This window comes from Protopterus annectens, chromosome 2.part0 (assembly GCF_019279795.1).
Source record: "Protopterus annectens isolate FY-2018-M chromosome 2.part0, PAN1.0, whole genome shotgun sequence".
NCBI lineage: Eukaryota > Metazoa > Chordata > Ceratodontiformes > Protopteridae > Protopterus > Protopterus annectens.
The window spans coordinates 1,129,915,133-1,129,929,107 of NC_056728.1; the positions used below are offsets into that span (position 1 = coordinate 1,129,915,133).

General features: G+C 39.4%; 1 protein-coding gene and 1 non-coding gene across 4 annotated transcripts in view; one reads left to right on the forward strand and one right to left on the reverse strand.

Annotated features, from left to right (window-relative positions):
* Positions 1–13,975, reverse strand: part of MLLT3 (MLLT3 super elongation complex subunit) — a 1,902,592-nt gene that overhangs the window by 794,251 nt on the left and 1,094,366 nt on the right. The gene's annotated exons all lie outside the window — the stretch shown is intronic.
* Positions 8,132–8,203, forward strand: TRNAA-UGC. The gene has a single exon. It is a non-coding gene; the product is annotated as a tRNA-Ala (tRNA).

Here is a 13,975-nt window from a genome sequence, read left to right on the forward strand (position 1 = left end):
ATCAAGCTGCTTGGTGCAATAACTGATAAGCTACAGTTTGATATTTATACATATAATGTCAAAGAAAATTCAAAGGCTCTATATAAAGCCAAGTAATTTCTCACTGATAAATGTAAATAGACTGTACATCATATCTCTAGCCAGCACTCCCTCCACTAGCCTAAAAAACAATTTCCTAGGAAAACATGAGCAATGCTACAATAGAATTTCCAAATTCACTACCGCATTGAACAACAGATCTAATTGCTGCCTTACAGTAAAAAAAATAAATAACTGGGACGGACTTCCCAAACTATCTTAAATTCCTTCAGCTAAAATCTGCTCATTCTACACTTCACGTTCCCTGAATACCCTCCTGTAATACTAAGGCACAAGTATACAAATAGCAATAAGCAGATGTAAGAAATAACTTGTGTAATTGTAATACATAATGACATTACAACAATTAACACCAATATGAACTTAAACCAAATACAAGCCTACTTGCTGCTAAGAATACAATTGTGACCATGAATCTACTACAGCACCACTACAGCTATATCCATCTTCGACTGAAGGGACAGCTTCAGCTTAGTGGTGAACACACAGTGTGGACAACTGCTAAATTGGGCTAGAAAGGATCTCCCAGTGCAAAACACTGCTGAAAGAGAAGGCCTCATCTGCAGACTGGTGTGGTATGGGGAACATCGACATAGATTATCAGACTGTTCATCTGTTTGAGTGTCCTTGTGAACTGCTTGATGGTCAAGTAATACAATGAAACTTGTCTACTCAGTTAAAAGATCAGGATACAAATGACTCGGGTGAATGAATGGAAAGTGGTAAGAACTCCGTACTAAAACAAAGATATGGTTGCCAGCACTAATGATTAATAATTTTACTCTACTCTGTTATTTCTAAAAGGTTGCATACAGATGCTGAACCCACAACTAAAAGGAAATATTCAATTTTGGGAAATAAAACCCCTTCAGTAACAGAGCACCACTCTTGTTCAGTCAGGAAGATGCTTACACTCTAGTAGGAGCTCAACATTAAAAAACATTTACCCACAGTTTACAAGTATGAGTACATAAAGGTAATGCTTCTTAATATATTTGCATGACTGGACATTTCCAAGTATGTGCCCACTAGTTAATATAAATTCCAATCCTTATGTTGCATACTTAATTGTCTGTACATTGCAAAAAACACTGCCTCTTATCTTTCTCAGACTTACGGACTGAAATCCAGTGGGACTGACAAAGCTAAGCTGAAGTACAGCTTAGTGAGCTGCTTGTCTCAAGTGTGGGACTGACAGACTCCCAAAATGTCATATCTGTGTAAAGGAACATGGTTTTCCTTCCCAAACGTGCGATGACAAAGTCTGAACAGTTATCTCTGAAGAACCTGAGGACAGAGCCCTGTGATACTCCACGCAGTGCTCGCTGAAGTGGTGACCGACTCTTAACAAGTTATTATGAAGCACCTAAGTTGTAGATATTCAATGAACCAGTTATGTGAGACAAGATTAAGGCTAGATTATCAAAACTTCTTGACCAGCAGCTAATGCACACTAATCCTAAGGTTTAGAAAGGAGAATGAGCACAGTTGAGGTCCTAACAGTCCACAGCTCAATACAGGCAGTCTTGAAGGGAAAACAGAGCTCTGGTGATCCCATACTCTTATAAGAAGCTATGCTGGCTAGAAAGTAAAGTCTCAACATGAGACTGCAGCATTTTATATGACTTTTGTTGAAGACAACAATAATGCTATCAGTCTACATACATCTATCTGACAGAAGTAGCCATGCTTTACAACTGGCATAAAATCAATGTAATTTTTCAGAAAAATCAATGTAATTTTTCAGAGGTCAGGAAAGAGGTTACTCATGAGTGAGGCATTAATGAAGTGCTTCAAAGGGACTAAAATAAACATGTTACTAACTCTCAGAGAATTTTGGAGCAAAGATCGTCAATGGCTGCTCTCCTATTATTACCAGGGAGATCCTTGAAGCAATAGTTAATTTTACTTCACCACATTTTTGTAAACTTTTTCTCAAAGCCAAAGATATTTTGTGCTATACATTCTGGGGTTGGGAAGTGGGCTGCCATGGTTGTACTGAGCCGAAAAGATAAATGCTTTGCACAAATTTTTGGTACTTCTTTTAGAGTTGTGAAAATGCCATTAAAAGATTGGGAACATGACTTGAGTAGTCATGCTCCTCCCTATTAAGTTTTCTGCTTGTGCCAATACCCAGAAGAGAGTCAGTCATGTCATGGTCTTAAAAAAAAAAAAAATTGGGGCCTTGGTCATGTTACGGCATCATTTACACTGTGGGCGAAGTGGGCATTTACAATCCTGATCAACCAGCAGTCTTGTACACTTGTGTTCTCTTCAGACATCGTTACATATTATGCAAGCCTTCTTTAGCTCACAGGTAATCAGTGGAGCTTACAAATAACTTTTCCTTCTGTAAGGACAGCACTTGTCCCAGACGAGTAGAATTATAATGAGCAAATGCTTAAGTGTAATCAGTTTATTCAGTGACATGTGGCGACTCCACAGTTGCCAGTTTCAGACAAAACATGTGATTCAAGGTCACTATGTAAAGCCCTACAAATGAGGACTCTCACCATACAGTGAGGCCTCTAAGCAGAATAAACAGAGATGATGTAGCAATGGTCACTAAAACAAGGGCAGTCCATGGTCAATGAGTGAGTTTAAAGGTGGAGACTTGCATCTCTACTTGGGTAATTTAACAACTTTGTTTTTCAAAGGTCTAGGAGATCAAGGAGGGAGGGACCTATCAAGCAAGAAAAGTTAAACAAGTCACCACCAAATATCAGTGTGTTAAGAGTGAGACTACAGGAAGAGGGTTGCCAATCTGTCAGGATAACTGTAGGTCTTGAGGCCATTGCTTTTTTCTGTTAGGAATTGCTGAGGTCCTATTGAGTTGAGTGAAAAGTTTACATGAATACATGCCAAAGGGGACATTATGTTCGATAACAGGTCTGTGACAGGTAACTTCAGAAGAAATATGACTTCTCTGGATCTAGAGGAAATGTCCCTGGAAGTTTGCTGGACCAGATAAAAAGATTTTTTAGCTCTGTTGAGAAATGATGGTAAACAAAGGAGGCAGCCACAAAGCTGTCTAGGGCTATGACAAGGGTGTTTTCCTAGAAGTGCGTCATCTATGTTGTAGGATATGGAACTGTTTTATTTAAATCAAGTACAACTCATACTGCTTTTATGGTACTTAATTTGAGAGCTGTTCCTGCACCAGCTACTGGCATGGTCTAATCCTTGATGGAGAAATTTCATATCTGCAGGTGAACCAACTATACACAGTTTACAACAGTCTGCAAATTTAGATAAATATAGGCCAGGTTTATTGGACGGGCGGCCACGGTGGTGCAGTGGTTAGCATTGTCGCCTCACAGCAAGAGGTTCTCCAGTTCGATCCTCGGCTGGGGTGCCTTCTGTGCGGAGTCTGCATGTCCTCCCTGTGGTCACGTGGGTTTCCTCCGGGTGCTCCGGTTTCCTCCCACATCCCAAAGACATGCAGTAGGTGGATTGGACACTCTAAATTGGCCCTAGGTGTGAGTGCATGTGTGTGTGTGTGTGTGCCTTCTTTGGAAGGTTGAGCGCTGGGCTGGCAATTCGACAATTTAAAACTCCACTGCCAATCATGAGCGGACAGGTGATCCGCTGTGGCGACCCCTAACTGGGAAAAGCAGAAAGAAGAAGAATAGGCCAGGTTTATTAGCCTGAAAGTCTGAGAAGTACTTGCTAAATAGGAGGGACCCAATCCAAAGCTCTACTAGACACCAATGGGGAAATTTTGTTTCACAAGGGCCACGTACAACTTTAACTACTGGTTCTGTTAGTCAGCAAATTGGCTATCCAAAGCACAGCATGTGAATTTATGTTTGCAGTCTGCAATTTTGTTAGTAATACCTATGTGAGGAATAGTATTAAAAGCTATTTTAGCTAGTTAAGGATAGGCTGCATGAAATGCTTAACTGCCTGGGTTAAGTAACATTCTCTCAAGTGGTACTTCCTTGAAGAAAAACTGTTGAAATGATGCATGAAAATACAGCTCAGTTTGTTACAGTTAAAGCAAACTGCTCACAATTTGCATCTGTATTTCAGCACATATTATGGACTTGTTACATTACTGTGCATGAAAAACATTCAGGGGATACAATGTGACCCAAGTAACAGCTACCTGCATACTCTAGTTTAGACGTAAAATTATACTTCTCTAATTATCAAGGGGTAAGAACACAAAGTTTAATTAGCTTTGCAATGGAGTACTTAAAAGCTTTGTAACTTGAAATGTGCATGTTCAGCAAATGCTACCATTAAAAGTCAGTATCAAAATGTAATGTAAAAACAATGAGCTTCTTCACTGCTCATAGCATTCTGACAGCTTTCATCCTGATAATAATAATACAATTTTAAGAATCAACAGGATTTAAATATATATGCAGTGGATGCCCACTTTTTTGTGAAATTCAAAGATTAAAAACTCAGCAGTATATGAAGTAATGTTTACAATTTAGTTTACTGGCGAAGAACACTGATCAGAAAAGACCTTTTGCAGGCACAACCACACGTGGAGAAATTCACAAAAAATAAAAACAGAAAAAAATCGGTAAACAAAAGTAATCACAGAAGGTAGAGAAAATGACAGTGAACCACACACAGGACAGATGACAAAAATAAAGCAGGCAGTTAGTTTGTTTGATTTTCAGATGTATTAAGTAATTTATGGTTGCAAAATGCGACCATTCAGGCTAACCCTACATGCTTTTTAGCTATTTCCAGACCCTACTTTCACTTCAGCACCTACTGGCTATTTCACTGATTCCCACTTGGCAATTTCAACAGTCAAGCTGCTTTACTGGCTGCGAAGAGTGACTCTCTGAATATATTTAACTGTTCTGAGATGCTAATTTCACCTTGGTGCCTAGTGGAGATTTCTTAGATCCCTATCTTCTCTTAATTGTAGCCATATGAAAAATAGATTTATCATATTACTAAAATGATTACCTCTATAAAAAGAAGCCTGTAACAAAAAAAAAAAAAAGATCAAATTATTATAATGTAAAATTTAAACAGCCCTACTTCGAGCACAGACAAAGCCCCGACTACAACCCAGATGACCCATGTTCAGTACAGGCCAAGGAGGACCTAGGCTGGACATGATGGAAATGAGCCTGCCAATGTGCCAATGCTGGCTCACCCATGCCAAGGGGAGGAAGGTGGTTCAAGCTCACTGCACTGGCAACACCTATAGGAATACAAGTATTTCACCCACAGTAACATGAATCTAGTGGTATCTGTGTAGGCAGATGCCTTGCACTGGTAACATGGATGTGCCTTCTGTAAGGTGGCAATTGTGGAGCTCACAAACTACCAACAGGGATGGAATTAGGGAAGTTGTCTGCATGACTGGAAGACTGGCCCACTCCCTAACACCCAACCTTTGCTTCTAAGGGGATGCTCTGATTAAACTGTCACTCAGGTCAGGGAACAAGTGAGGTACAGGACAGCACCTTGCCCATGGACTTGGCTCTAGTGTGAATGTGTAAAAAAAATGCTATTTTTTTTATAATCCATTTTTCGGAAGCTTGAACATATGGTCGCGACCATATGAATTCTGAGTTTCTGAAATTCGACAATATGATATAAATCCAGTTGTGTGTGTGTGTGTGTGTGTGTGTGTGTGTGTGTGTGTGTGTGTGTGTGTGTGTGTGTGTATACACACCCACAAATATATAAATATACATACACACACACACACACATATATATATATATATATATATAATACATATGTATGTATATGTACACACACACACACACATATATATAACAGATCACACACACACACACACACACATCTTCATCTTACATTTTTATTAGCATTTATAAACAGGTCACACTGGAAAAGGAATGGATTCTCCCAAAACAGTGGTCAAGGGTTGACCTCTGGTATGTACCCTAGAGTAGTGCTGAATATTTCAAGTGCATGCCTGGTTATGATAAGGGATTATTATATTGCTCCATCAAGTGTACACTCTTCTTTTCTACTGAGGCACTTAAGGATGAGGAAAGTGGTTTTGCAGACTAAGCTGGTTGCAGTGGTATGTGGGATATCCAATGATTTTTTTTTCGTTCTCCTTGCCTTCACTACCTGCTTATCATCAGTCCCTCTCCACCAACTGACCCATTTGTTCCCTCCTCACTGACAGAAGGCAAGGAGTCTTCCAAGAGAAGCTATCATTTCACCAGGATTACGAGTGGTTCAAAATTTTTTCTTTTTATGACCCTAAGCCCCCACACATGCATGCAGCTATTTAAGGGAAGGTGTTACTGCAACAAGCTGTCAGCACTGTTAGCTTACTTGATTAAGGGATACTGCCAGCAAGCAGCCCCACCCAACAGCCTTGATGCAGAGGAGGTCGTTTCCCTCATCTCTGTCAGAAGAAAATGCACCATCCCAGTGTGCTCCCCAATCACCCAATATCTCCTGCGAGGTGAAGAAAGTGGGCCAAGCTCAGTCACTCCTTGCCCTCTCTGCCAGGCTCCTCCATTACCATGGCCTCCAATCAAACCTGGTTGCATAAAGTCACAGTCAGGATTCAATCCTTCCACACCACACAGCCAAGCTGGAATGATGTACAACTTAAATGTCCAAGCTGTTTTGATATTAGTCTGTATAGGGTGGTTGTGGAGTTTTTCTTGTTTCACAATGCTTAGCAATATTGGTACTGGTGGAATTGATGGTCATATGTGATTATGTGAAATCTTAATTCATCATTTAGCAATCTGAATTTCAGTGAGACTGGCTACTGTGGATATGTAAGTTGCTCTTTATAGACTACTTACTCAAATGCCTATGTCAGTATGACTTCAGTTTGCTGCTTACTTTCATCTTGTGGTAGACACGTGTAGGTAGTATACACTGTATGCCAGCTATCAAGGTATTTAGCAGTGTTACTAATTTCATAAAATTTGTCTAATGACATAATGGTTGCTTCTTGTCCTTGTGTGACACATCTTTGTATATTTCTGGCCTAGATCATAGCTGAAAGGGGTCTTTTAAGGCAGTTTATACAATGAAATCTAAAAGTCAGCAAGTTGACTCAGTGAAAAAAAATCTCAGTCTCACTGTTTCAGGGTCTGTGATTTACCTAGGAAAAAGTACAAAATAGTAGTTCAGAAGACTATTGAGGAACCTAGCCCACTTTTCAAAATGCCCCAAAGCATCATCTGCTTAAGGGAATGGAGTCTCTCAAAATAGTGGTCAAGGGTTGACCTCTGGCACGTATCCAACAGTCGTACAACAGGCAAATTAAGGCTGAATGGAAGCAACACGAACTACAGGAATCCACTCATTAACAGGTCATAGCCTTAATCCACTGTACTAACTATAGGCCTAAACTAATAGCTCCCTAGAAATTAAACCCAGGACTGGGTGGTGCTGCGGTAGCGTTGTCGCCTCACAGTTAGACGTTGCCCATTTGATTCTCAGTTAGAGCGTCTTCTGTGTGGCGACATGCGTGAAAGGATGTTCCTTCATTGAAAGTTGTGCGTTAGGCCCGGCAAGCCAGCAAGTAAAACTCTACTGTCAATCATTAGCGGACCGGAGTTCCGCTGTGGCGACGCCTAACCGGGAAAAGCCGAAAAGACACAAACAAACCTTCAGAGTATAAAGCAGTCATAACTACCAGAATACAGAAAACACAAAGGAAATGTTTGAGCTCTCAAACCCACTTAATTTTGCCTTACTTGTTTATTGCCTTACTTGTTTAGTGCATACCCAAGATTTTCTGACAACTTTCTAAAATCCATAAATCATGTATGCTCTCCCAATGACTGTTTGCGTTTTCTCCGTTTCTGGGAAATGGAAAGAAACAAGGGTACAAAAACTGGACATTTAGCTATACTAAACTGTACATAAACATTTATTTGTTGTATTTGTGCTTGTGGCATGGTAATGGATAAAAAGTGTCTACAGACCAAAACCCTTACCCAGTTAACAAATGAAACAAATAAGTAAATGAAAAAAAGTACATCTCTGTTGCTGGAATGTCCCACACTCCTCTGTCCAGGTACATCAAGTATCTACTAGAAAATATTGAGGGGATGTAGCTCAGTGGTAGAGCACATGCTTTGCATGTATGAGGTCCTGGGTTCAATCCCCAGCATTTCCATACTTCAGGGGCACAGGAAATTAACTTTCTTGGGTGGCGTAAGCCAGGGAACCTTGTTGGCTAGGCTTAATTAGGCCCTTGGGCCAATAGTCTAGTACCTACCTATGAACCTATATACTAAGGCCATTGATCTGCAATAGCTCAACCAAATTAACTACATAATTTGAGATGTTGTCAAAAGAAAGTGTGGTTTCATACATTATTCCTTATATGGGCCACCACAGCTTCCAAGCAAAGATAGGGCATATCAACATGTCTATATCCTGCTGTTACGATGTGAATCACAGTGTCTACCCTCAGCACATAAAACAGTACACAAAGAGAACTATCCTTTTAGGTTTTAGTCTAATGGTACCAGTGTTTCAAAGGCCTGTCATTAAAATGCAGTAATCATGCCTCAAATGCACAGTGTCCTGTTATACAAAGTTTGAAATGTCCCAAAAAACACTGATGAAATATTTCAAGGGAAACTTGTAAAAGCAATAGACCTTTATGAGATGATCAAACTGCAAATGTATTCAGCCTTCTCTTTCTCAACCTTCCTTTTCAACAGCTAAAATCCTATAGTGCCCCTCTATCTTCTCCATCTTTAGCACCCCCCTACATACCATTGTGCATGCCCTCCTTGTTTCTTCTTCAGTTCTTCAAGACAGTTGAAAGTCTTTTTAATTTAAAGTGACATTTACTGACCTAGTAACTTTATTAAGCCATTTAGAATTTGCATTATTGAGCGGATTTAAACTTTCAGGCTTTGAACTGCAGTTTCACTCCACAATTAGCCTTGCTGCACATGTAATGACAAAAAAAAAACTCAACTTTTTAGGCTGCTGCTTCCCCCTAAAACAAACAGTAAGTATTACTTACTTCCTGCCTTGTTCTTAAGTCAAGCTTTTTAAACACACCCAAGGGTCCTGTGCAAATGTTATAAGCAATGCAATATTTGCTGCTTTTGACTCACTCAAGCCTGATTTCCACAGTTTATGGCTCAGACAGCAACTGACATGGATCCTAGTAGGATTAATACATTTTTCCGGTCATAAAATTCTATTAAGACAGAAAGATGATGGCTTTTTCAGACTTAAAAATCCTGTCACTTCTCTTGTTTATATGTAAAGTTGGCCTTTCCTTTGAAAGGAGAGATAAAAAGAGGCTTCTCTTCCAAAGCAGACCCTAAACCATTTGCCAACCCATCAATAAAACAATAAATCTTGCAGTCCCCCTCCCCCACCCCCAGTCAGTATATCTGTTCACCACTCTTATTGTGCAACCAAGTCTTAACTCTCCATCTGGAGTGTCAAAAGGATTGGCAATGTTGCCAGCACATGAAGTGAAACAAACTTCTTCAAACACACTTTTATGACTGTCATGTGGAGGTGTGACAAAACTGGTCTTTCAAATACATGTAACTGTAGCACCACATTTGTCTAGGAAAACAGTAAAGCAGTTAAAACAGGAAGCAATTAAGGGCTTTGCCATTTCCTCTTAAAACATGAGAGAAAATTACAAGGGTGCAATAACTTCACTGTTTTAAGATAGAGGTGGTGGTCTACTATGCACTAATGAGAGAAGGGGGGGGGGAGACTCCTGAGCGGAGAACCCACACCTGTAAAATGTGCTAAATGCAGCATCAGCTAAGACAAAACTGAGCACCAGAGATGTCCTGCAGGGTGGCATAAAATGAAGCTGTGGTTCATACTCCCCTGTGCTGTCTTCTACATTTAAAATAAACCAACAAAGGGACCCCACATAAATTATTATTAATCACACATTTTGCAAACTATCATACCTCCAAATTAAGGATCCATTTATAGAAGTGTCACTGGACAGATAAAATCAAGTGCTCATCTTCCTTTTAAAAAAATAAGCTGACTGATGTAGCATTTTACAGTCCATGGTACTGATAACCTAAGCTAAAGCTCCTGAAAACCCTCCCCCAGAGAACATTAAGAACTGCTGTCGTGACAGCATATAGTGCCAAATTAAAACAGGTAATTTTACAGCTCCTTTTATAATTTACTCAGAATTGGAGATGAATAAATCTCTGCAAAGGAGATTCTAGAGGTAGGAAAAAGTCAATCAACTGCCAACAAAGTTATTTATCAGCAATAGACTTTTTAAAAGGGATCCAGAAAATCTGTGTAAAGACGAAGACAGGATACTGAGATCTGATGTACTGTCCTTAGACAAATCAAGCAGTCAGAAAGCAAGCAAATGGTAAACCTGCAGTACATACTTTATGTATTTAAAGCATGCTATCAAACAAATACTGTTTAAAAATAAGTCACACCATAAACAAGGTGCTGGTTTCGCCTGTATATCACCATCTGCACCAGTATTAATTGACTAATTCCAGCATGGCAAAGCACTTGTTCCAAGATTAGACGTGGAAATACTACAAAAAACTAACACAAGACTCAGGATACAGACAAATGTGTAAACAGTTTCTACAAAACATTTGTTTTTTTTAAACACTTTTACATTAAAGTAATCAAACTGTATTAAGTTAAAATTAACAAACATTCTGCTTCACATATATTGCTATATATCATATAACCTAGGCAACATTATGTCAATTATTCAATTCCTGCCTCTTTTTTTTTAAACAAGAAACATCTTTATTAAACCATCACTTATGACATATGCAATCATACATCTATATAAATGAAAATAAACCACACTAACACAGTCCTAGTTGCAAGCATTTTACATCACAAACCATACTGACAACCTCCCAGTTGCAAACATTACATATCACTTATAATCTACACAATCTGTTTCAGTCAAACGTTACATAGCTCATTTAAGTCCTGCCTTCTTTTAAACCTCATTTCTCCCTGTATGTATTGTTCCCACAACTCCTATTTTTCCTATGCAGTCTGCTCCTACCTTTTTCTAAAGATCTCAATTCCATTCTGTTACTGTGTTCACTACTTCTAATACAGTTGGTTTAGATTTTGATTTCCACTTTCTAGTAATTGCTTTTTTGGCAGCCACCACAATTAGACAAGCCTTACCATGGATGACAATTCTGATTCTGTAACATAGCTCAGAAAAATCATCTCCCTCGTTACACCAATCTGCCCACCCGACATCTCTGACAGTGCATCCCGCAGGGAATCCTTAAAGTCCATCAACTCACTGCACTCCCAGAAAATATGTTCTCGATCAACTATTTCTTCCCCGTCACACTTTCCAACATTTGCTACCTACCCAAGGAAAAATTCTCTGGAGTCTACCCGGGGTATAAAAATATCTAAACATTTCAAGCAAAAATCCTAAAGCTTCTAGATTTTGTTGCATATTTGGGAGACACACATATATTCTCCCATTGTTTCTTTGTGAATTGCTTATCCAATCGCTGTTCCCAACCCTTTCTAACCTGCTAGATTGATTGTTACCATGCAATATTTTATATGTTCTACTAACTGTTCCTTTTTTAATGGCAGTTTGTTCTTTCTAGAGTCTACTAAAAACTCTACCAGTGCTGGTCTTTCATTTAGGACCCCATTATTTCTTTCCGCTTTGTATTACTGTTTTAACCCACTGACCGTATCGCGTAGGAATGTGCATGGACAGAGTGAATGACATGCCTAATGGCTGTGATGTACAGTGCATATGATGCAAGACTGACATGGCATGCAGCTTTGTCTGTGACATCATGCATACATTGCTTATTGATTAACAGAGGTGAGTTGGGAGTGTTCCTGAGACTACACGTTTTGTTAGCATATGGGAGTAAGGTTTCTTGATGCATTATGTGGCAGCAGACTTTGGAAAGATGTCCACAGTTTAATATAGCTGTGTGTGTGTGTGGAGGGGGGGGGGGTAATACAGTAAAACAAAGCCGTCCGATTTTCTTTTAAAACTTGTTTGTTAATACAGAAATACAAAGCCGCCCAATTTTTTTTTTAAAAACTTTTGTGCATCTTTTCCACATTTTACAATGTGAATTTAAACAGAAACAATTAAATAGTGCAATAAACCAGATGGGTGTTGTTTAAATGTTTAAAAGCAATATTTCAGCCTCTCCTATCCTCTCTTTAAATGAATACAAAACAAGACTGCATCCACAGGAAATCTACCATATTGGGAAAGTGGATTTGTGATGCTTACCTTGCAAAATCTATTAAAACCATAGAAATGCCTTTTAAAATTTGAATCAAAGGGTCAGAAAGAAGAGCATGCACTTATTTTTCGCAGCAGGAGGTCATTATCTACCACGGTCTTAGAGCAACTATTAAATAATGTAGAAACCCTTAAACGGTCTAACTCTAATAAGAAAAACTCCTGTTCAAAATATCAAAACCAGCAGCCACCAGTAAAAATAGCATTTGCCTCCAACATCTAGTTAATATATTAGAATTAAGCCTGATTGCAAAAAGTTACCATTTTAAACACACATATATTGCAGCAAAGTCAAAAACAGTTATATAACTCACTGGACAAGCAGCACTTGAGAAATCTACTTCAAATTTTGCATTACACACTAACCTAGGGAGAAAAAAAATGTGACTAACATTTATTTACTACTATAAAACATAGGTTTAGCCAGAGAATGTTGCATGTTATGCGTATAGGTGTTTGTGCTGAATTATAAAATGAGAAGTGTGAAGTAAAGAGTGACTAGGTAATCACATAGTGCAGAAAGTTAAATGTGTGTGCATTTACTCTTTCGTAGGTCTACCTCTGCTGTGTTGGGCCATTTTGTAGTTTAAGTGCTGTTTTTATGTATGGTTTGTTAACCACAAGAGTTGTGTTTCTTTTCAAACTACTTTAAACTAGTTTATTTAAATTGTGACTGTTTAGTAAACACAGTATCTGCTTTCCACATGCTGATGATCCCTGATGAATATTCATGCGGACAAGTAAAACATCAAAATATTTATTCATGCATTTAGTAAAATGCCACCTGGTTTTGTGTGTGTGTGTGTTGGGTGGGGTTTGGCCAGTGCTTGCCACTGTACATCCGGTGGGTTAAGACAGTAAAACAAAGCGCCTATACTCTGACATCAATCCTTGATAGGGAAGGCAATCTCTATAACCTGCAGTCCAAAAATTATTGGCATCCTCCCATTCTATTACCTTTCCCTCTCTAGTTATTTGCCCACAATACCTTGGTTCCTTTGCCAGTTTTCTCCAATAAATTCCAGCCCCCTCTTGCCTATTGTCTATATCCCCAACTGCAGTCATCCCTATCGGCAGCATCTCCTTTCTCCATTCCTGTGTTGGCTTAGTTCTTAGAATACTTTCTGCTACATTATGGATATAATATTCTAACCCAGCCGCTGGGAATGCACAAGCCAGTGCATTTCTTTGTGCCAGTCTCAAGCCTGGATAAATGGGGAGGGTTGCGTCAGGAAGGGCATCCGGTGTAAAACTTCGCCAAATCATTCAAACGGACAGCAAAAAATATTTACATACTGGATCGGTCGAGGCTCGGGTTAACAACGACCGTCACCAGTACTGTTAGCCAACAGGGTGCTGGTGGAAATTGGGCTACTGTTGGCTGAAGGAGGAGAAGAGGGGGAAGGCATGGCCAAAAGCAGGAAGAGAGGAGAAAGGCTAGGACTGTGGTAGTGAGGGTCAGAACTTTGAATGTTGGCAGTATGACTGGTATAGGGAGAGAGCTAGCCGATATGATGGACAGAAGGAAGGTTGGTATATTGCGTGTGCAAGAGACCAGATGGAAGGGGAGTAAGGCTAGGTGTATCGGAGGTGGGTTCAAATTGTTTTATCATGGTATGGATGGGAGGAGAAATGGCGTAGGAGTTA